At 41.0% G+C, this 21,121-nt stretch overlaps 1 non-coding gene across 1 annotated transcript; it reads right to left on the bottom strand.

Annotated features, from left to right (window-relative positions):
- Positions 1-11,939: 11,939 nt before the first annotated feature.
- LOC141635623 (small nucleolar RNA R71) lies at positions 11,940-12,048 on the bottom strand. Its single transcript, XR_012540296.1, has one exon. It is a non-coding gene; the product is annotated as a small nucleolar RNA R71 (small nucleolar RNA).
- Positions 12,049-21,121: the final 9,073 nt, after the last annotated feature.

The following is a 21,121-nucleotide window of genomic DNA, read 5'->3' as shown; positions in this document are numbered from 1 at the left end:
TACTGGACTCGATCGAGTCACCCCTGTACTTGACGATAATACTTCCAAATGTACTTCTAAAGCAAAAGAAGCCGAGCCAATCAAAATTCAACTACCTTTTCCACAAAGATTGCAGAAATCTAAGCTTGAACAACAATTTGGGAGGTTCATGGAGGTAGTGAAGAATCTTCAAGTGGGTGTGCCATTTACTTAATTGGTAACTCAAGTGCCGGCGTATGCTAAATTTTTGAAAGAAATCTTGTTAATGAAGTGGTCTTTTGATGAAGTTGAGACGTTAGCATTCACTCAAGAGTGCGCGGCCGCATTGCAAGCTAACTTACCACCAAAGGTAAAGGATCCAGGGACTTTTTCTATTCCTTGTCATATTGGTAGTATAGTTATCGATAAAGCCCTTTGCGATTGAGGGGCTAGTGTTAGTGTTATTCTGTATTCAATTTGAAAAAAAGTTAAATATGGGTTAATTACGTGTCACTAATATGACCTTGCAAATGGCCGATAGATCTTTAAAGAAGTTCATAGGTGTCTTAGAGGATGTGCCAGTTAGAGTAGGGAAGTATTTAATTCTGGTTGAGTTTATTGTTATGGATATGGCTGAGGACTCCCAAGTCCCTATTATTCTAGGTAGACCATTCCTTCACACTGCAGGAGCACTCATAGATGTTAGGAATGGTAGTTTGACACTAAGAGTTAGGGATGAAATAATTATATTTATTCTTGATAACGCTTTAAAGCGTCCCCACTCAGTAGCTCCATGTTATATGCTTAATATTGTTGATCTAGCTATTGATGATTCCATTACTTTGTATGACAGGAATCAATCTGGCGCCCTTGCTGTTGCGTCATATCCATGGAGCAAGGAAGTCGATGAGATTGAGAAGTTGATTTATGGAGATGAACCTCCTCCTGAGATGGTTTACAGCTGTGATGAGAGTGCTGACTTGGAGGCCGAGTTGGATGCTTGGGAAGCAGAGATATTCAGAGAGGAGCCCGTCGGAATTTATGAGATGAAGCAAGCTCCTATGATGGATGAAGCACCCTATCTCCTTCTTTATGATGCTGACTTGAAAAGCGATGAACATAATTGCTCATATTTTATATTAGATTTTGAGTTTGATGAGCCAGAACTTTATTCATTGCTTATTTTCTTTGCTTGGACTATTTATTGGTTCTACCTATGTCTTTGTGTAGCACATGCACTACTTTTTGATTTACTATTACATGCTTTAAGTTGTATTGATTGTGATTTGTATGGGCATTTGTTTTAAATGCAGGAAATTTGCTCGACAGGATGAATAATCGATCGAGTGTCAAGGGGCTCGATCGAGTACCATCATCTTTTGGGTTTTATTCGTAGCCAGACGATGATAGGAATTGTGCGGTTGGTCTTTCTCCCCTATTTTTGCAGTTGGTTTGGGGGAACTTCTATGCTCTTACCCGGTATTCTCTTCCCTTGTATCCTCTTTTGTTGTATTATCTCCATTTCTTTTCCTTTCCTTTTGTTAGATGTGTCCTTTAGGTTGCTGGAAATTTTTGTGTGATTGCTATGCTGTAGGCATCACAATGAGGACACTGTGACATTTAGGTTTGGGGGAGGAGTTTAATTATGTTGTGTGATTTATTTTTGTTGTGTGCATTTATAACAAAAATCCGTAAAAAGTGAAAAATTTCAAACGACAAAAACAAGTTTTTCTTTTATTTTAGGTCGAGTCTTGGTGAATTAAATAATGATGATGTTAAATTGCATCTTTTTTGCATTGAATCCCAGTTTAGTTGTTCATGTACATTGTTTTGACCCGTTATTCATGAAAACAAAGCTCATAACTCGAGTCTTGACCGTATTGACATGCCTTATGCTAATTAGATTTGACTAAATTATGTTGGTAAACTACTTAATCTCCGAGGTCTATAGAGATTCCTAGGCCAGGAACATCAATAAACTGGTCTCATTGTTAATTAGGCTTGAGTGTGGTTTCTCCTTGTGGAATGTGTAATATCAAACTGCACAAATGTGACATTGATTTCTTGATACTTTTATTGCTTTCATTTGACTAAGTACATGTGGATATGTAGTTCTTACCGTCTAGGTAGCACCAAAACGGACACGAACACGGACACTGACACGACACGGACACGTGACACGACATCCCATCAAATTTAGGACACGGGACACGTCATTTAAATTTAATAAAATATATATTTTATAGTTATATATGTGTGATTTTATTTTTTGAAAAATTATTGAATATTAAATTTAAATAAGTGAAGATAAAATTTTCGTTAATTATAACTCATTCTCATTTCCAAAACCAAAACCAACTTATAATCAATCTATTTCGACATCTCATTACTAGTCTAAAGAACATCATTTGTCTCCAATTCAACTTATTTCCCCACCAAATTCAACCATATAACAATTCTCGCCATTTACCTTAAATTCAACTTGATTTCGTTTGGAGGTGTGTCAAAATACCATGGACACGGCTCAAAATACCATGGACACATGTCGGACACGTGCCCAAATAAAAATGAAAGTTAGACACGGCTTTAAAAGTGTCCGACACGTTTTAACGTGTGTCCGACGAGTGTTGTGTCCGACACGGGAACGCCGCTTAGGAGGAGTGTCCGTGCTACCTAGCTTACCGTTCAAATAAGCCTTACATTACCTTTTGTTTAGCCCGTTTGAACCCTTTTAGCCAATCTTAAACTACATCTTATGAGCTATAATCCAAGAATTTGCCTACCTTATCGAAACAGTCGCAGTTGCTTGTTTATCATTTCTATTTTTGCTATTGTGGTTGGGTTGGGACTTATTGTTGTCATGTGGGTATAGCAAAGTACTTTTTAGCAATTATGTTGTATCCTTGTGTTGGAAAAAAAATGGAGCGAAAGAAAAGAAAAAAAGAAAAAAAAAAGTCGAAAAAAAGAAGAAAAGAAGAAAAGAAAAAGAGAATTGAAAAAAAAAGGAAAGAAAAGAAATTGACTATTTCATTTGGTTTTGTCAAGGATCGAAACAATGTTTGTTAGAGTCTAATGCATATTTGGAGAGTACTTCATTCGCTCTCATGTGTTGTAAAGTAAAGATTATTTCTCTAAGTTGGATTAATTTGTTATCATATGATTTGGTTTTGGTTTTGGTTTAGCGTTGCGACCACCGTCTTAGCTCCACATATCCATAACGTGCTTTGCCATAAACCATTTCTATCCTTTTAACCCATTTGCCACCCTTATTGTCCTTGATACATCTACTTTTGTCTACATATTGTGATTGCATATTAGTTGGGGAAATCTCTATCACATTAGATTGCATGCATGTTTCATGAGTTGAGTGAGTGTTTCTACTTCTTTCTAAGTTTACATATAACTCACCCTTACATACTTATGAGTGCATGAGTGAATCCGCGAGAATTCGACTGATTTGTCTTGCAAGATCGAAAGGTATTTGGCATTTGTCTATAGTATGGTGACATGAGAATTGAGCTGCGTTTTCTATTACCCGTACCTTTGAATTTGTTTTATTGGGACACTATGGTCATTGCTTTGTTACAGATATGGATAGCTTGGGATTTGTATGTGCATTAAACATTAGCTCTGAGTTATTTGTTTGCCATTTGTATGATTGCCTTATGTAATAAGTGATGCTTTGCTTGAGGACAAGCAAAGAGATGGTTTGGGGGAGTTTGATGAGTGATAATATTGTACACATTTATGCCTCCCCTTAATTATTTTTGATACGGTTTTCGTGCTAATTTATATTAACTACATGTCTTTTATGTTAGAATGTCGATACTTCCGCCATTTGATGTTTAATGCAGGAATAATGCATTTGAGGAGCAAAGGAGTGTAATGGGCATCGCGGAGTGGGCATGAAGGAATACACGAAGTATGGCACGGGAATCCATAAGAATGAAGGAAGAGAATTTAAGAAGACAACACGAATAAAAGAGATGAACCAGGATGGTTCCTCGATCAACTACACCTAGGCTCGATCGAGGAAGTTGGTTACTCGATCGAGTGCACATAGGCTCGATCGAGGAACCACTTGTTTCCAGTATTTTCCACAATTTCCTTAAGTCGGTTATGTTTTATTATAAATACCTAATTCGTAACCTAGTTATTTCTACGTCTTATTTTTACCTAGTTACGTATAGCTACTTTTAAAACTCTCTTAGAATACTCTTAGATTAGTTTACGTTACTTTTGTTTCAAACCTATCACTCTTTAATTAAGGTACTTTGTTAATCTTTCTTTAGTTATTATTAATTCAAGTTCTATTTCATTCAATTGTTTTGTTCATCTTATTATGCTTTTAATCATGTTGTTAATAAATCTTATTGTTGTTCTTCCCTTTAATATGAGTAGCTAATTTCATTATCTAGGGTGAAAGGGGATCTAAGTTGTTAGAAGGGGGTTAATAAATGAATTGATTGTTAAATTGCTTTGATTGTTGTTTAATTATCATCTTACATCTAGTTAATTAATTACTGATCATAATTGATTAATTTAGTATTGCATAAACTAGGATTTTCACCGACTGAGTTAAGACTAGTATAGGCCACAATAATTGAATTAGACTGACTTAATAATAGCGATCGCGTGTTAAGTTTAGATCTAAAAAGACATATTAGAATCGACCGATCATATGACTTTCAACAATATAGATTGCTCAATCAATGAATTTAATCTTACCCTTGGATGACTACCTAGTGAACCCGAATCCCTAGACTCTTTTAATATTATTGTTATTCGATTTTATTTTATTTGTAATTAGTTATTAGAAATAAAAAATAAAATCCCACAAAACTGTTACCTTTAAGACGAACTTAAATATAAACAAACTAGATTAATTAACTCGCCTCCCTGTGGATTCGACCCTTTCTTGCCACTAGCTACCAGTTAGTAGTAATTTAGGATTTATTTTGATAGGCCAACGACTGAAAATAACCTTATCAAATTTGACGCCGTTGCCGGAGAGGCAACAATTTCAAATTAATCTAAGTGTATTCTAAGAGAGTTTGAAAATAACCAGTTAGGATTTATCCTTGACAAAACCAAATGAAGCAATCGATTTCTTTTCTTTTCTTTTTTTTTTCAATTCTCTTTTTCTTTTCTTTTTTTTTCGACTTTTTCTTTCTTTTTTTCTTTTCTTTCGCTCCAGTTTTTTTCCAACACAATTACTAAAAAGTAATTTGCTATACCCGCATGACAACAATAAGTCCCAACCCAACCATAATAGTAAAAATAGAAATGATAAACAAGCAATTGCGACTGTCCCGATAAGGTAAGCAAATTCTTTGATTGTAGCTCATAAGATGTAGTTTAAGATTGACTACAAGGGTTCACACGAGCTAAACAAAAGGTAAAGTAAGGCTTATTTGAACGGTAAGAACTGCCTATCCACGTGTACTTAGTCAAATGAAAGAAATAAAAGTATCAAGAAATCAATGTCACACTTATGCAGTTTGATATTACACATTCCACAAAGAGAAACCACACTCAAGCCTAATTGACAATGAGACCAGTTATTGATGTTCCTTGTAATACTACGTATTTATGAGTCTTGTGGTACTCTATCGAGTAGGCCTTACTCTGTCGAGTAAGGGCGAGTTCCGGATTAAAATAGTTTCTGACCTGTTGGGTACTCGATCGAGTAACGTGGGTACTCGATCGAGTAAGGGGGCACTTGATCGAGTATCTTAGCTACTCAATCGAGTAGCCGGTTTACGGGGGCGGTTTTCTCGGGTTTTGTTAATAATGCGATTAGAGTATATAATACTTTTGTCATTGTTCTTAAATCACTTTTCAAAACCTAATCACTGTGAGAAGAGAAAGCAAACTACGTCATTAGCTTTAATCGCATTGTTGGCAAATCCCGGAGCTTGGAAGGTCGGATTTCGCTTTCCTTTATACCGTTGTGATCCTTGCGTCGAGGGTAAGACCTATATACCTTTTTTATGATGTTTCTTTAAAGTTGGTTAAACCCTAGTTTGGGGGTTTTGTTGTTTGTATGATTGGTAGTGATTATGTGTTTGTATATTAGGAGGAGGATTCGTAGAGGAAGCTTTTTGATATCAGCTCTGAGATCGTCTGATTGTTGTGCTTTCCAGGTAGGGTTTCCCTACTCAGTATTACTTACATAATGTGTGGTGATTGTGCTGTAGTTAGTGTTGTTGATTGATTCAGACGGTTGTGATATTGTGTTGTGATTGTGATTGTTTGTCTCTGATTCTCGAGATGCGTTCTCAGCTGAGTGGAGTCACTTGCGGGAGTGGCTTCACGCCCTTGTTTCGCCCTTTCTGGAACCCGCCACGGAAGGGGATGTGCACATTAATGGGACAAGGTTATCGCTCGGTATGATGAGCGGGGATTTGGTGGGTACGGCTGCGGTCCCCCACTGGCAGGGCTGGTCCAGTGGACAGTCGGTGACGGAGATGGAGTGGAGTGGATGATTGTGTATAATTGTTTGAGCTGTATTGGTTACTATATTGTTGGTTATGTAAATTATGTAAATAGTACTGACCCCGTTTATTGTTTTAAAACCTGCGGTGATCTATTTGGGGATGGTGAGCAAATATTGAGCAGGTATGAGTTGAGTACTGGGATAGCTGGGTTGTGCCGCGGTCTGATTATAGAAGTCTTCCGCTGTAGCTTAGTAGTTTCCATAAACATTTCAGTTAAATCAGTAGACATTCAGTTTGAGAACATGTATTCGTACTTTTGGTTTTGGTTTTGAGATTGTAACCTTTCAATAAAGTATTTCTATTTAAACGTTGTTTCATTATTGTTTATTTGATTATCATAGCCTCGGGTAACCGAGATGGTAACATCCTTATACCTGGGTGGTCCTGGTAAGGCACTTGGAGTATGGGGGTGTTACAAAATGGTATCAGAGCGACGATCCTGAAACCTGTAACCAATGAACCCAATGAATATAGGGAGTCAATTAAAATGAACCCGGGGTAAAGGTTGTAGGAGCTAATGCAAAGGCTTGGGAGATGTCCTAAAGTCGCGAAATCGCCCTACAATTTTGAACCGGTCACATGGGGGGGATGTATGTCAAGTCGTATGTGTTGTTTGTCAGCTTGTGTGTGGATGTGATGAAGTATGACGTAATTGTTGAATGCTTGGAGTAGAAGGTTGAGAATATGAATGAAAGATTGATGAGACATATAGAACTGTGTTGGAATAAGAAGCATGTTGGATGTTTACTATGTGGCATTTGATCATATGATATAACTGTTTCACGTTGATTTTATGAAAAGCTTGGTAGAATTGCATGCTTAGCTATATCACATGTTGAGTTTATAATGTTGCTTAGTATGTTGGGAGATATGAGATAACATGCGGGCAGTTTATGCGAGTCACATGACTCGATCGAGTAGGGGGGGGGGTACTCGATCGAGTAGGTGAGATACTCGGTCGAGTGGGTTTAACTCGATCGAGTGGGTATTTGACGATTTTGAATCCAGAATCGTGTTTTTGGGGCACTCGATCGAGTACCTCGGGCACTCGATCGAGTAAGGGGTCACTCGATCGAGTAGCCGGGCTACTCGGTCGAGTATGTTAGAGGTCAGAAGGTCTGTTTGGGTTCTGGAGTCGAGGCACTCGATCGAGTATGTTGGGCACTCGATCGAGTAGCCTCTTACTCGATCGAGTAGGATTGGGCACTCGATCGAGTGTGTTCTGGGTAGCCTGTTTTCGTTTTTTGATGTTCTAGTGCGTATGTTTATGTCTACCCTTTCTTATATAGTTTCAAGATGCCGCCTAAAAGAAACGCGTACTATGCGAGAGCTGAGACCATGAACATAGATGATGTTGTTAAGATGTTAGAGCACCAAGATGCTCTCACTGAGGCTTTAAAGAAAGTGAATAAGGATAAGGAGGTTGATCACTCTAAGATCAGTCTCTATATAGCGAGGTTTAACCCAAAAGAGTATACGGGAACCGGGGAACCAAACCTTCTTGACAACTGGCATCGTGAGATGGAGAATATTCTGGACCTGGTTCATTATCCTGATGAGATAAGAGTAGGACAAGCTGCGTTCTACCTGAGGGACGCAGTTGGCAAGTGGTGGGATACGGTGAAGGTGGGTGCTAGGGAGATATATGTGAACCAGGGCTTACCTGCTATACCTTGGGAAGAGTTTCGGAGGGCTATGAGGAAGGAGTTTGTACCGGAACATGTGAGGAGTAAGCTGAGAGAGGAGTTTGATGGATTTAAGATGACATTTGATATGTCAGTTGCTGAGTATTACAAGCAGTTTAATGAGAAGTCTAGGTATGCTGAGGATATGGGTTTGAGTGAGGAGAACCTGGCGTTGAGGTTTGAGAGAGGGTTGACACCCAAGATTATGGATAAGTTACCCGTGGGAGTCCTTACCGATGTTAAGGAAGCTTATGAGAGGGCTGGGAGAGCTGAGAGCCTGGTTGAGATGGCTCAGTAGAGAGTGAGTGAGAAAAGAAAGGCTAAGAGTGAGTGTGGAGGCCAATCTAGTCACAAGAATGGCAACCACAATCAAGCTAAGGGGTTTTCTTCTGGGTCAGGATTCAGTGATGGGGCTTCCTATAGGCGTGGCCGTGTGAGTGGTAATGGTAGTTGGGGGATGACCTGCTATGGTTGTGGCGGGGTAGGCCACAAGAGACATGAGTGCACGAGTGCACCGGGAGCTTTTCAGGGGTCGGCTCGGGGAAGCTATTCTCAGGGACCTACACAAAGTTATGCGAGCAACAGACCAGGTGGGTCATGGTCTAACCGGGGAAGTCAGAGCTATCAGGGTGGAGGTAATCGCAATGGCAGTAATTCTTATCAGAAACCAGCTACGAACAACAACAACAATCAGGGGTCGGGTGCTAAGCCGACCACATCAGCCAGTACTTTCCAAGGAGGTGGACAGAAGACCAATGGAAAGCTGTTCATGATGGACAAGAAAGCAGCTGAGGAGGATGCACATGTTATCACTGGTACCTTTCTTGTTAATGGTATTCATACCTTTGTTTTGTTTGATTCGGGGGCGTCTCAGTCGTTTGTATCTTCGAGTCATGTTAAATAGTTGGGTTTGAGGGTATATGAGTCTGTAAGTGAGAAAGTTTTTATACCTTCGGGTGAGTCTGTATCATGTGGGAGGTTGTTTAGAGATGTATCTATGATAGTTGGGCAAGTTGATCTACCTGTAGACTTGCTAGAGTTTCCTTTTGACGGGTTTGAAATGATAGTCGGGATGGATTGGTTAGGAAAGTATAAAGCTAAGATAGACTGTCATCAAAAGAAAGTGTCTTTGAGAGGGCCTAAGGGTGTTAGTGTGTCTTATCGTGGGTTTCTAGTCAAACCCAAAGTTAAGTTGATTGCAGCAGTCACCTTGAAGTCTTATCTGAGGAAGGGATGTCCTTTGATCTTGTGCCATGTGAGAGATGACCGGATAGAGATTCCGACAGTTGATCAGATACCAGTGGTGGGAGAGTTTGCACATGTTTTTCCAGAGGAGATTCTGGGGTTGCCACCGAAGAGGGAGATAGATTTTACCATTGAGTTGAAACCGGGGACGGGGCCAATCTCTAAGGCACCGTACCGGATGGGTTCTAAAGAGATGGAGGAGCTCAGGAAAAAGTTAGATGATCTGATAGAGAAGGGATACATTAGACCTAGTGTATCGCCGTGGGGAGCACCAGTTCTTTTCGTGAAGAAGAAAGATGGGAGTTTGAGGTTGTGCATAGATTACAGAGAGCTGAACCGAGTGACAGTGAAGAATAAGTATCCTTTGCCAAGGATAGATGACCTGTTTGATCAGTTGAGTGGTGCATCAGTCTTTTCCAAGATTGATTTGAGGTCGGGATACCATCAGGTGAAGATTAGAGAGATGGACATACCAAAGACCGCTTTCACGTCGAGGTATGGTCATTATGAGTACATGGTGATGCCGTTTGGGTTATCTAATGCACTTTTGTGTTTATGGATTTGATGAACAGAATCTTCAGACAGTTTTTGGACAAGTTCGTGGTGGTGTTTATCGATGACATCTTAGTCTACTCTAAGACTAAGGAGGAGCATGAGGAGCATTTGAGGATTGTGTTGCAGACTCTGAGGGAGCATGAGTTGTATGCTAAGCTGTCCAAGTGATACGTGCATATTCTATACACTTTATCTGTGGTTTTGGCACGTATTTCCATGCATAATTAGTAGCTTAAAGCTACTATTTCTCCCGAAACGGTTTACTTTGCATTTTCTATGATTTATTGTAGGAATGCGTGGAAGTAGGCTAAATCAAGCCAAGTTCGTCCTCCGGAAGCGAGTTCAGGGAAGCCAAGAGGAAGGAGAGTTCATTCACTCACCTTGGGATGCGTGCAAGGAGTGAAGAGTTGTTCGGAAGCATCAAGGAGCCACTGCACAGCTCTTTCAGTCGATCGACTAAGACTTCCAGTCGATCGACCACTGGAGCTTAGACAGAAGCTACTGTTCCGCATGTTCAGTCGATCGACCGTGCAGACCAGTCGATCGACCTGATTTCGAGCTGATGTTTAATTTTCCGTGTTAGACTTTTAAAAGCCCAACTTGTAATTAACTTTCGGTATCTTTTATCGTTTGAACGCAAAGCAACTTTTAGGTTATGCTTTTCATTCTGGAAAAACTTAGTTTTCAGATCTAGCTTGAGACGGAAACCTTTGATTCGAATGCTTTGTTCTTGATATTCAATTAGTAAGCCTTTTATGCAATTCTTCTTTTTCTTATTTTTGCTTGTTAATTTAATTCTTGTCTCATCAATTAATTTCAGTGATTGAATTTCTCTCCTTTGTTCTAGTTAGATTTCATCATGTTGAATATGTCCTTATTTATTAATTTCGCAATTAGTGTAGTCATGATTATGAGTAGGTAATCCTTTGATTGGGAATGAGGTGAACCATGGTATTAAATTAGGATAGTTGTGTAGCATGAGTTCTTCCGTATTGGTCTTGTATCTTTTGATGGACTTCTTTGCTAGGTCGAAAGATTGGTAAATTGATTTATCGCTAGATTTAGAATTTCTCTTGAGTGAAAACTTTGATGAATTCTAGGGAATTTATAGACCGTGAGGTTATTTGAGCTTTGATCGCAAGATTAGCTTATTTTCCCTGAGACCGTGTTGTGAGATCTCTCGCTGCTTGATGACTGTTTGTTACTTGCCATGGTGAACCGAAATTCCCGATCCTCTCTTTATCTTGTTAAGAATATTCATTTTTGCAATTAGCCTTTTAGCCAACCAATTTCAAAACCCCCAATTAATTGTTACTTTTATAGATCGATAATTAGCAAACAAAATCAACCTTGTCTCTCGTGGTTCGACCCTTACTATCACTAGCTATAGTTTTAGTTTGGAATTATAAATTTAATTTTGGTACTAAACGACGGTATCAAATTTTGGTAATTCGTTGTGTGGGAGACGGTGTAATTCTGTTTTGCTTTATTTTAGTTTATTTTCCTTGTCTCAAAGAACTTTTGTTCCTTGAGGCCGTTGCTTACCTTTGCTTCTAGTTTTGCTTTTGCACGGTTAGAAGACAGGTTTTTGAGAGGAAGACTTGAGTACTCTCTTTGTGGAAATTATGGCTACGATATATGATAATTTTCAGCCAAAGGAGCACCACCTTCCAAAGGGGCAACAGTTACCTACCCCTTCTACCGGTAAATTCGAGTTTCGTTCCTCTTATATTGATTTAGTGGAACGGAATCAGTTCGCGGGTCTACCAGATGAAGACCCCTTGAAACATATGGAAATTTTCACGGACTATTGCTGTTCAATACCTATACCGGAGGGGGTAACTCAAGATGAAGTAAAGGGGTTCATGTTCTTATACTCCTTGAAGGATTCGGCGCGAGATTGGTATCGCTACCTCGATAGAGTAGCATTTGAGTCACCGATTGGACATCTTTAGCACTAGCCTTCTACAAGAAGTACTTCCCGCCTTCAAGATCGATGCCTTGAAGAGTAAAATCACGAGTTTTCAGCAAGGAGCCGACGAAGATTTTTGTGAAGCATGGGGACGTTTCAAAAGTTTGGTCCGAGCTGTCCCTCATCATGGCTTCCAGCAATGGTATCTTTGCAATCTATTTTACAATGCTCTATATGATGATTACAAAGTCATTTTGGATGCAGCTGCTAATGGTAGGTTCCAAAATAATACCGGTCAAAGTAAAGGTTGGAACACCATTGAGGAGATGGCAGTCCATAAAGCTGAGTTTGGAAGTTCACGTGGTAAGTCACGAAAGCAAAGTGAAGACATGACTGCTGTTGTGTCACTTATAACTTCCATTTCTACCCGTCTCGAGAAACTCGAGACTTCTGAAGCTTCCAAAGGAAAAGTCGAAGTTCCTATTCAAAACTCAGATGAGATCGAGAAGTTAAGAGAGATGGTCCAACTCCTTTTGGTTCAAGTGGCGAATATGGAAGCAGCCGGGATTGAGTCCTCACAGAATTTTGTGAAACAATTGGAGAATATGGAGGCTAAGCAAGCCGCTAATTCTTCAATTAAATGTGAAGGGCCGGTTGAGACGATCAATGCCATAAATCTAAGAAGTGGCCTTTCTTATGAAAGCCCCGACGAGCAAAATGAAGACTCGGGAAATGATGAAGAAGCTCGTTTGAATTCTGATGCAAAAACGAGTCTGAATGCCAGTGATTCCGGTCGATCGACCGACATTCCCAGTCGATCGACTGAATTGTCAGACAAAATAGTTTCTGGTCAGAAACTATTCATACCTAGCACATCGGTCGATCGACCAACACCCTCGGTCGATCGATCGAGATACCCGATGACGATAATTCTGGACAGGAACTATTCACGCCCAGCTTACTTGGTCGATCGACTACCCATACCAGTCGATCGACTGGATCTCCAGAGCAGGATGCAAATCCGTCAACTAGTTTGCAAGATTCATCACTCATTGATGATTTGACGGGGGTTTTAAACCTACGGAAGTTTAAGTTTACGATCCTACGGCCGTGTTGCGATCCCGTATCCGGAGCGTTTGAAGGCTACCAATTTGGAGCGTAAGTTTGGTAAGTTTCGGAGATGGTCCAGAATCTCGAGGTAACAGATTCCTTTCACTGATTTAATTACCCAGGTACCCTCTTACGCTAAATTTATGAAAGATATTTTGAATCGTAAGAGAAATTTTCGTGATGATGGTAATGTTGCGTTTGTGGAGAAATGTAATGTTCTTTCACAAGTTAATGTGCCACCTAAATTAAAGGACCCGGGTAGTTTTTCAATTCCTTGCACTATAGGTAACCACATAATTGGAAAGGCCCTTTGTGACTTAGGGGCCAGCGTTAGTGTCATGCCGTATTCTGTTTGCGAAAGGTTAAACATTGGTAGACTTAAGGTGACCGATATTACCGTTCAAATGGCAAATAGATCGACTCAGAGACCTATAGGTGTTCTAGAGGATGTACCCGTTCGAGTGGGTAAGTTTTTTATTCCTGTAGATTTCGTTGTTTTGGACATTGCGAGAGGATAGTCGGATACCTATTATTTTAGGCGGACCGTTCTTACATACAGTGTTTGGGTGTGATAGATGTCAAACGCGGAACCATCACCTTAGAGGTAGGGGATGACACCATTGAGTTGATCTTGCTCACAAGGCAACCGAACTGCTGATGAGGATACGTGTTATTCTATTGATGTTGTTGTGAGGATTGTTACTTGTAATTGGAGGGAATCCTTAGCCAAGGATCCCTTAGCGATCTAACTCATTCGGATGAGTGTGCAGGTATCTGAGTGGAGAATGCTTTGAGGAGCCATATGCTTTGGTTGCCTCAATGGAGAGCTACGAGCTCAATGAAGAAGAAGATGAGATGCTTTTGAGCCTGGCCAACGATAACTTGGTGAACACTTGCTACACCATTGAAGCCGATTCTGTCTATCTTTGTAGAGGTAAAGGTGCCGGAGCGTAAGCCACTTCCCCTAATCTTAAGTATGTTTTTCTAGATGATACGGAGCAGTACCCAGCTATTGTTAGCTCTAAGCTTAACGATGACCAGCTGTCTGCTTTGATGTGTGTACTTAAGAAAAACAGGAAGGCTTTGGGTTACTCTTTGGATGACATTAAGGGCATCAGCCCCGATGTTTGTATGCATAGGATAGAGTGGAAGAGGGTCACAAGCCTTAGGCATGTGGTCAACGCAAGTTGAACCCGAAGATGCAGGAAGTTGTCATGGCCGAGGTGATGAAACTACTTGATGCAGGTATTATTTATACAGTTGGCAACTCCAAGTGGGTTAGCCCAGTTCAGGTGGTCCCGAAGAAAGGAGGGACTACCGTGGTTAAAAATGATAAAAATGAATTAATACCAACTCGAGTAGTGACAGGGTGGCGGATGTGCATTGATTATAGACAGTTAAATGCCGCCACTAAGAAAGACCATTTCCCCCTCCCTTTTGTTGACCAAATGACTGAAAGACTTGCTTCTAACAAATTTTTCTGTTTTCTAGACGGATATTCAGGGTTCTTTCAGATCCCTATTCATCCGGACGATCAGAGTAAGACTACTTTTACCTGTCCACAGGGTGTTTTTGCGTATCGTAGAATGCCTTTCGGATTGTGTAACGCCCCCGCTACCTTTCAGAGGTGCATGATGGGGATTTTTTCTGATTATATAGAGAATATTATGGAAGTATTCATGGATGATTTCTCGGTTTTATGGCGTTGACTTTGATCGTTGTTTAGCTAACCTTGATAAAGTCATGCAGCGTTGTATAGATGTTAATCTTGTTTTAAATTGGGAAAAGTGTCAGTTTATGGTCAATGAGGGAGTTGTGTTAGGGCATCGATTTCGATAAAGGTATACATGTTGACAAGGCAAAGGTGCAGGTGATTGAGCAATTACCTCCTCCCGTGAATGTTAAAGGAGTGAGGAGTTTCCTAGGTCACATTTGGTTTCTACCGGCGTTTCATTAAGGATTTTTCAAAAATTGCTAAACCACTTACACAATTGCTTCTTAAGGATCTTTGTCTTTGAATTTACCGATGAGTGCCATGTCGCTTTTAACAGGTTAAAGGAGGCCCTAATTTCTGCGCCAATCATTCAAATTACCTGATTGGGACCTCCCATTTGAGATCATGTGTGATGCCGGCGATTATGCTATCGGTGCGATTCTGGGACAGCGAAAGAATAAAGCTTTGAATGCCATATACTATGCGAGCCGAACTCTGGATGAGACTCAAGTCAACTATTTTACCACCGAGAAAGATTTTCTAGTGTTGTTTTTGCCTTAGACAAATTTCGGTCTTATTTATTAGGTTCTAAGGTTATTGTTTACACTGACCATGCAGCGTTGAAGACTCTCTTTATTAAGAAAGATGCAAAGCCAAGGCTTTTGAGGTGGATACTCCTTTTGCAGGAGTTTGATTTGGAGATCAGAGATAAGAAAGGAGCAGAGAATGTGGTAGCTGACCACTTATCTCGTCTGCAGCTGACAGAAAGGGAGGATTCTTTGCCTATTAATGATTCTTTTCCTGATGAGAGTTTGTTAGCTATTACTACTTCAGGTTCTTATCCACCTCCGTGGTTTGCTGATTTTGCTAACTTTGCTGTGACAGGTAGGATACCACCCGAGCTTTCATGGCAGCAGAAGAAGCGGTTTGCCTATGATGCTAGACAATACTTTTGGGATGATCCTTATGTTTTCAAGGAATGCGCAGACGGTCTCATCCGGAGATGCGTACCTCAGTGGGAGGTGAAGGATATCCTAGAGGCTTGCCACTCTTCCGCTTATGGTGGTCACCACGGTCCGTCCAGGACCGTAGCTAAGGTACTCCAATCTGGTTTCTATTGGCCAACTTTGCATGCAGATTGTCGCAGTTTTGTTGCTGAATGCGATGCTTGTCAAAGATCGGGGAATATTTCCAAGAGACATGAGATGCCACAGGTAGGCATTCTTGAGGTCGAGATTTTCGATGTCTGGGGCATTGATTATCAAGGACCTTTTCCGAGCAGTCAAGGTAATAAATATATCCTCGTAGCTGTAGATTATGTATCCAAGTGGGTGGAAGCTATTGCTACTCCCCATTGCGATGCAAAAGCCGTGATTAAATTGTTTAAAAAGATTATTTTCCCCCGTTTTGGTGTCCCTCGGGTTGTCATTAGCGATGGGGGAATGCATTTTAAAGAGAAACAACTTAGTGCTTTATTGACTAAATTCGGTGTCCAACATCGTAGAGGTTTGGGGTATCATCCCCAAACTAGTGGTCAGGTTGAGGTTTCTAACAGAGAATTGAAAGAAGTCTTAGCTAAAGTTGTTTCTAAATCACGGAAAGACTGGAGTCTAAAGTTAGCTGATGTCTTATGGGCTTATAGAGCTGCGTTCAAAACGCCAATCGGGATGTCACCGTACCGATTGATTTATGGTAAGACATGTCATTTACCTGTTGAGTTAGAGCGTAAGTCTTGGTGGGCTATTTGTGATTTGAATTTGGATCCTAACCTCTCTCGTGAGAAACGCATGACACAATTGAATGAGCTAGAGGAATTTAGGGCTGGCCTATGACAATGCAAGGATCTACAAGGAGAAATCAAAGCGCGGCACGACAAGAGAATCATAAAGCGCGAGTTCCATATTGGCGATAAGGTACTTCTTTTTAACGCTCGTATCCGTCTGTTTCTGGTAAGTGAAATCCAGGTGGACCGGTCCCCTATACGGTCACAAATGGTGTCACAAAGTTCGGATCTGTTGAATTGGAGACCTCCTGGAGAAAGGTTCAAGGTAAATGGCCAATATGTGAAGCACTACCATGGATCAGATGCATATGTTGGGAAGGTCGAGATTTTGTACTTCGATCCCATTTGTCGGATGATGAGAAGTGAGGTAACAAGGTCGTGCGGGACCTCTTAAACCAGCGCTTAATCGGGAGGCAACCAGGTTGTAGTTATTTTGTAATTTAGGATTTCCGTTTTGTTCTTTCTTTCAATTTGCTTTTTATTTTTTTCTTGTTTTGTTTCCTTTATTTTCATGCATTTACAATTTATTGGTTTGGGAAAATTGTACGCCTTTGATAATTTCTGCAGGAATTTATTTTATGCAAAGTGCGTAAGTGGTTTTTTGGATTTTTGCGAGAGAAAGACGGGGAAGTTTTGATGGCAAAATGAATTTTGACGAATTTAATTCCAATTGCCAGCTCAAACAGTCGATCGACTAGGATGTTGATCGATCGATCAAGCGAGGAGAACAGAGGCCACTTTTGTGTATAGGAAATGGTCGATCGATCGGGTCACATAGTCGATCAACCAGTCCGCATGGTTCAGAGGCAGCTAATAAGGGAAGTTTTCATCCTTATTCTCTTATTCTTTCATTTTCCCAAAATCACAAAAAGACCAAACCCTATTTCCTCTCCCTTCTTCGCGTTTTCAACTGCAAATCCATCTCGTTCTCTGCCTTTCTCGTTTTAATCTTCAAAGAAATCATCAAGGTATGTGTCTAATCCTATCTTTATGCTATTTATTCGAGTTTTTTGAAGTTCCATGTGAAATTTTCGAGTAATGTGCCCTTGAGATGACAAAAATCGATTTGGGGAAAACGATTTTAGGGTGTGATTCTTGGTCTTTTATGTACTTTAATTGCTTATTCTAGGCTTTCCCCTTTGATTTTCGACTCTAATTAGCAATTAGAAGATGGTTATTTCTGTTTTCCCCAAAAATTTTGAAACCCTAATTTGCGCGGATCATCTGATTTTGATTCGGGTCTCTAGAAATTGGAATTTAAGTTGGTTGATTGTGCTAATTTGATCCTTTTGCAGGAACAAGAATGACAAAAGGAAGGAGCCAATGCGGGAAGGGCGATCGAGCCAACGGCTGCTAAGCGGCCACGCGGACCGCCTCGATGATAGAATCTACTACGGATAGTCTACCGGACTATCCGCAGGTTATCTTTGAAAAACCTATTCAGCCGCGCTAAATTCTCTTTCTTTGTTTCGTTTGTAAAGGTCACGATTTCCGGTTTCTCCATAAAGAAACTTTGGAGAAACTAGGTGTTATGAGTCGGTCGTGTCCCCGCTAAATGGGACGGGTATGATAGGTCCGGTGGACATGTCCGAGTTCACATATTATGTTATGACCCTTGAATTCTTTTCCTCTTACGCTTTTGATTCCGAAGCCTTTGAGGCTGATGAGACCAAACCCTGCATTTCCTTTCGACTTTTTAATGTTAATTATTCTCTGACACTTGCTGATTTTGCGGGTTTTCTGGGTCTTCACTCCGAGGGTAGAACCTCGGACCCCTCTGACACTCACCGGGCCATGTGGTATTGTATTGGTGACACTTACGGGTCGAGGAGGACGGGCACTTCCGTCCACTTGCCCCCTCTTCGTTATTTTCTACGGCTAATGGGTAATACCATTTTTGGCCGTAAAGAGTCTAATAATGTGAATAATATTGAGCTTTCAATTTTGGCGGGTTATCTGAACGTTGAGCGTCAGAGAGCCCGCATCTATAACATTGCCTACTTGACCGCCGCTCACTTTCGATGTAAGTGAGGGCAACTTGACCACCATTGCCTCGTGGCGGTTTGGTGACACGATCGCCAACCGCCTTGTTTTACTTTTCCCTCGACAGAGGACCCCATTGACCACGACTGCGCTTCATGGACCTCCGTTACGCGCAGGTGTCTATTGGGTCGATAGACGAGATGCGGTGGAAGATTGATTCTTTCATCCGTGACCGCATCCCCGTCACCGGTTACCCTCGTCCCGCCCCTCACCACTTTGTTGAGGGGACTGCAGGGCCGCCTTTGCCTAGTTACAGGCTTCCTTTGGTGGCGGCCACGCCTTCGCTCGGGCACTTCGAGGAGGGCTCGTGCCTCCTCTTCACGGCACCCCTACCTCCACTACCACCCCCTCGCCTGGTGCGGCTATTTTTCGACCACCTACTCCTTTAGTTGTCCCTCCGGTCATGGACCAGAGGGCAATGTCACGTGTCTTGGGTGATTTGTGCAGGAGCTTCAACGAGCACAGATTGGACACGGCCATCGCCTGTTCCGGTCTACGACGAGCTAGCTAGGGGGATGCTTCCTAAGGGTGACCGGGCTCACCCTTCTTACTTTGTTCCCCCGAGGGTGGCTACCCTCGGGCGCTTGAGACCCCCTCCTACCACCACCACTCTGGTCCCTCCACTTCCGGAGAGCCACTCCCCTCCGTTTCTAGGAGAGCTACACACCGCCGCCGAGGAGGAGGAGAGTGAGTCGGGGTCCGACGGGGACAGTGACCCCTCCTACGAGGGTGGAGATTAGATGCTGGTGACCTCCCCGTTTTTGGCTGGTTTGGGGAGGTCGTATTTTGTGACCTCCTTTTATGCTTTTATTCTCCCATTCTTCTGCTGGTGATTTGCTGTTGAGCACAATGGGGACATTGTGCGTTTTGGTTTGGGGAGGGTATTTGCATATGCCTTTTGTCTTGCATCTGCATTCGTTTTCTATTGCATTTCAGTCACATGTTTAATTTCTGCTTGCATTTGTCAAAAAAAAAAAAAAAAAAAAAAAAAGACAAAAAAAATTGAAAAAATGCATAAAAAAACCAAAAATATCACGTTTACTTTTGCATGTAGTTGAGTCGGATTGGAGTTTTTAATGATGATTTTGCTCTACTAGTCAAATATGCCGTTCCTTGCCTTTTCATAGCTGCTTAGCGAGAATTAAAAGTGATCTCTCAAATTTCGTTATGGAATCCATTTCGGGCAATTAGACTTGACTCATTACTTTTGGCAAGCTACTTATACTTTCCGAGATATAGAGCACAGAATGGTGACATTTATGACCGGTTAATTTAGGTTTGAGAGTAGTTACTCCCTTCATTTCATGTTTTGCACGTGTATGAGTTTTGATTTCTTATTGCCTATACGCATTGGTTTGTGGTCGGTATTGCATCTTTAGAGAACTTTTGCATCCTCCCCTTTCTCATTTTACCCCACTAACTCCACTATAAGCCAAAATTGCCAGTTGCCCTCAACTACATCCCATAATTAGCCTACCATTGTGCCAAGCTAGGAAGTAGTAGAGGAATTTGTTGATTTAAGCTGTTTTGGTTCGCTCTTGTAATGTTGGAGCGGGTATTTTTGAGAAGTGAAGGATTTACTTCAGCCTGAAAACAGGAAGAAAGAAAAAGATTCAAACAAAAAAAAATGAAAAAAAAAAGAGAAGTTGTTTACCTGGCGGAGAATGTTCAAGTATGCGGGGTGGTCGATCGACTTGACCCTCATTGGTCGATCGACCACCAGTTCAGATTTTGAAAAAAAAAAAAGAAAAAAAAAAGGAAAGAAACAGGAATAGAAAAAATGAAAAAAAAAAAAGAGAGAGTCTTGAAATTAATAAGTCTTGGCTGAAATAAAACACGCCTCATGTGTTTACCTCTTGATTTGGAGGCGTCCGTTTGGATTTGTGTGTTGCCTAGTAAATAAAGGCATGTTCTTTTTGTTGAGTTGGAAGAACGGGATTCGGTTTCTGATGGTTTGTTAGGTACTAGCTTGGCTCTTACCTTCACTTTCCCATAATTGTTTTGCCTCTTCTTTCCCACTTAGCCTCACATTTCCAAATTTTGCAATAGTTCGGCATGTGATAGTCCTTGACGGTGGTTATGCGTATGTACGGTAAATGGAATCATTATTCATGCTAGTCAAGCATACATGTTTTGTCGGTCAGATCTAGGTGAGAGACTATACTTATCTTCCCTCTCTTTTACATATTTTCTTACCATTTGCTTTCTTTGAGAGAAGAGTGATCCGGAAGAGTCTGATTGTGTGAGTCTTGCAAGGTCGAACGCCCGATCTAATTCTATGATATGCATAAATTTGTTCGCTTGATTTAAGCTTTGCAGTAGTTGACTTGGGGCATTAAATGGTTTGGCATTGACTTGTAGTTAGCTCTGAAATGTTCTCCTTTCCATTTAGTTTTTATACGGGTCATAGTGCTTGCTTGGGGACAAGCAAGGTTTGGTTTGGGGAGATTTGATACGTGCATATTCTATACACTTTATCTGTGGTTTTGGCACGTATTTCCATGCATAATTAGTAGCTTAAAGCTACTATTTCTCCCGAAACGGTTTACTTTGCATTTTCTATGATTTATTGTAGGAATGCGTGGAAGTAGGCTAAATCAAGCCAAGTTCGTCCTC

The sequence above is a fragment of the Silene latifolia genome, chromosome Y (assembly GCF_048544455.1).
Source record: "Silene latifolia isolate original U9 population chromosome Y, ASM4854445v1, whole genome shotgun sequence".
NCBI classification, from domain to species: domain Eukaryota; kingdom Viridiplantae; phylum Streptophyta; class Magnoliopsida; order Caryophyllales; family Caryophyllaceae; genus Silene; species Silene latifolia.
Note: the sequence above shows the minus strand (reverse complement) of the source record. Positions and strands in the feature narration are given on the sequence as shown.